This window comes from Nanorana parkeri, unplaced genomic scaffold, assembly GCF_000935625.1.
Source record: "Nanorana parkeri isolate BGI_ZX_2015 unplaced genomic scaffold, ASM93562v1 scaffold85, whole genome shotgun sequence".
NCBI lineage: Eukaryota > Metazoa > Chordata > Amphibia > Anura > Dicroglossidae > Nanorana > Nanorana parkeri.
Genome location: NW_017306353.1, coordinates 1,504,829 through 1,508,296, shown reverse-complemented (window position 1 = coordinate 1,508,296; position 3,468 = coordinate 1,504,829). Strand labels below are relative to the sequence as shown.

At 43.2% G+C, this 3,468-nt stretch overlaps 1 protein-coding gene across 2 annotated transcripts in view; it reads right to left on the bottom strand.

The window, feature by feature from the left end:
- The window catches only part of SCNN1B (sodium channel epithelial 1 beta subunit), a 68,838-nt gene extending 65,615 nt beyond the window's left edge, over positions 1 to 3,223 (bottom strand). The window contains exons 1-2 of one of the 2 annotated variants that reach the window (XM_018552339.1): positions 3,164 to 3,223; positions 2,484 to 2,487 (exon numbers count right to left, since the gene is read on the bottom strand). The gene's annotated coding sequence lies outside the window, so the exon portion shown is untranslated. The remainder of the gene's footprint in view (positions 1 to 2,483; positions 2,488 to 3,163) is intronic. The other variant, XM_018552340.1, reaches the window with a different exon arrangement.
- Positions 3,224 to 3,468: the final 245 nt, after the last annotated feature.

Here is a 3,468-nt window from a genome sequence, read left to right as displayed (position 1 = left end):
GTTTTAGGTGATAACAATCATAAATAACATTATTACATACATTAGTGGATATAATATCCCAATTTTAACCACCATGATTCATACTTCCTTTGTAGGCAGCCCAGAATACATAAATTAATTTAATAAAATAAAACTCTGATACATATCAGCCATGATTGATTCCAATTGATGCATTCATTGTGTAGTCTCCAAGGTATGTATATCAACATTCATCCCTACACGTTTCGCCTTTTGGGCTTCTTCAGGGGATTAGATTCATCTATATAGAGTACCTGGAGGTGGGTCGACGTGAGGAGGACCGGGATGAGGTGGGTGGCTAGATCTAGCCCTGCCATCACATACCGTCCATCATCTCTACCGGGACCCCGGGGACATCGGTGGAGAGCACACCATTTGGAGCTGTGAGCTGAGGACAGCACACCTTTATACACTTCGGATCAGAATTAGGTCACTGCTCCGAATGGGGTTTGGTTTGGCTCTCTTAGGCTGCCTAGCGCATTCCTCCCTTTGAGGCCCCGGGGTCCCGGTAGAGATGATGGACGGTATGTGATGGCAGGGCTAGATCTAGCCACCCACCTCATCCCGGTCCTCCTCACGTCGACCCACCTCCAGGTACTCTATATAGATGAATCTAATCCCCTGAAGAAGCCCAAAAGGCGAAACCCATAGGGATGAATGTTGATATACATACCTTGGAGACTACACAATGAATGCATCAATTGGAATCAATCATGGCTGATATGTATCAGAGTTTTATTTTATTAAATTAATTTATGTATTCTGGGCTGCCTACAAAGGAAGGATGAATCATGGTGGTTAAAATTGGGATATTATATCCACTAATGTATGTAATAATGTTATTTATGATTGTTATCACCTAAACCATTTTTATGTACAATAAATTTGAGATATTTTTACGCATGGGTCGATCTACATCTCTCCACAAACCCTTTCGTTCACCCCCTTTGTCTGTATATATAATATTAGGGGGAGAGTCTGACATCAAGGAGCCAAGGTAGGGGCGACCCACTAATTTTGTTGTTCGGGTGAGTATAACTTATATTTTGCCACTAGACACAAATGAGCATGTAACCCTTGCAGTGTAGGGGGTAGCCCCACTGCAATGATTAAGAAAAAGTTTGCTCAGAGTTCTACCTTAAAAGCTGTCAGTGGTTTAAGCCTTCCCCTACTCTACTGAAAGAAAGGATTTCTATTTCTGTTTGTGTTGCTCTTGGAGATTTTTCTCTCACTTTCTGTCTGGTGAAACCGATGCCAGCATGACAACTATTATGGTGCCTGTTTTTACTACTATCTCCAAAGGATAGTAGTAACACCTGACGCGTTTTCTAATCTTCCGTCTCTATCTAAACTAAAAAAAAAAGGTTTTTGCTGCACACACTTTTGATGGAACCTTAGATGAAATCGTTTATAAACATTAGGATAGACTACTCTTTTTAAAGTGGACTTGTAACTTTAAGTTAATACCAAGTTCCCCAATTAAGAGCCCCTTCTTAAAGCTGATTTGCTCTGATTTCCCTGCACACTGTGAGCTTCTCACAATGTGCACTAGAAGCTACAGAAAGTCTGAAAGAACCCACCTCATGTTCTGGCTGGAGGATGTCCAGCATCATGTAGCTATTTCTTCCCTAGCCTGACTGTCCCTGGCCCACCCCTTCCATTCATTGGATTTCAGTTTTGTCAATCATGGAGGCTCAGAATCACATGTGGGCATCACCACACCTTCCTGTGTTCAGCACCCTGATGGCCATGACCTTCCTAAATTGCATTGAGAACCACAAAGACCTAGTGTTGATGTCACTGGGTCTAAAATTAGGTATTTAATGAGGAGGAAAAGCCTTAATTTAATCATTTCATAAGTGCCGGGTGCCAAAGATGCTAACACCCATCTTTGATGTACTCAGCTTCATCCTGCAGTGAACACAGGCATATGGCCAAGTTTATTTAGTGACAATCCTTAGAATGTGGGCAATTGGGGGTGCAGTGGGAAATTTAACCCTCTAGGATAAGGGTGGGCAACTCTGGCCCTCCAGCTGTGCTTTAACTACAAATGCCAACATGCCTCTGGGGGGTCATACCTGTAACTGTCAGTCTTGCAATGCCTCTTGGGACTTGTAATTTTACAACAGCTGGATGGCCGGAGTTGCCCACCTCTGGTCTAGGACCTAGTGATTGCATGGCATGCTCAATGCCTTACCATCATCAGAGGTTGTATCATCTTATGGTGACTGGTTCTCTTTTCATTCACAAAGCGATATAAATATAGTATCTACAAGAAGGTGACCAATTAGTAGAGAGGCTACATGTGGTGGCCTTATGGACACAGTCTGCAGAGGTATATATTGTTACATGCCATCTAAGACTTGCAAGGGGCTCAATTAAATAAGTGATATAGAAAGACTTCAGGTTTCAGCATTTATAAGTTTGGAGTCATTATAGGTATTAAAGAGATTCAGATTACTTGATGAGCTATTAATACTGCCACACACCAGAGTTCTTAATCATAGATCAATTCCAAGTGAAGGATTCAGCAGCATGGAAGCATCAAAACTGTCAACTCTGACCATGAACTTCAATCAATATACCATTCAATGCATTCTATTACATCTGTTCCATAAGTGCAAATAAATAAATAAAATGTGTGACCTGTGCTCTCTGCTTGGGCTACACTCATCAGTATTTGTCCTAGATGTCTCTAAGGACTACAGGACACCTCCCCATTATGTTATGGAGGAGAGGAGAGCGAGAGATAAGTGGAGTTCCGTCCTAAGTGGACAACACTGCTTCTTCAATACAGTACAGGAACTGAGTTGTCGCTTTAGGACAGGAAGTGTATTTCTAGCCGGATCACCAGATGAAAGTTAACAAAAAACAAAACAAAACCCCAAAAAGGAAAAGTTGCAGATGTAAGGACTGGTACCCGGCTATAGAAGACATCTTTGTTCATGGGATTCGGTACAGTCAGACATGATGCAAATGTAGAAGCTACTACGCCACTGAGAAATAATAAGAGATGAAAGTACAGTAATCCTTCCACCCTCTGCTATCACAATAAAATAATGGACACAGCGCATCAAGGAAGCAATAAACTATGTTCAGTCATGTCAGGACACACATCTCACATACATAAGGATGATGGCAGTACCTGAGTGTTGTCCTGGTGTGAAAGGTGGGTGCAGGTGGTGGCACCAGGCAGCGCTATGGGCACGACAGCTTCCAGGTAATCAGCCCAGCGCCCGGCACACAGAGACTCAGTACGGGGCAGCAGCGCTGCACTATAGGGAAGGCTCGGTGTCCCGGCAGGTGCGGAGTACATGGCCCCGCCCACCTGCCACACACCTGGCCGGTTCTGCGCTGGGATCCCGATCCCTATATCTGTATTCGGGGGATCGATGATGAGTGATGTGGTATACATTGTTACTGGAATGTCATTTATATCACACTATAAAC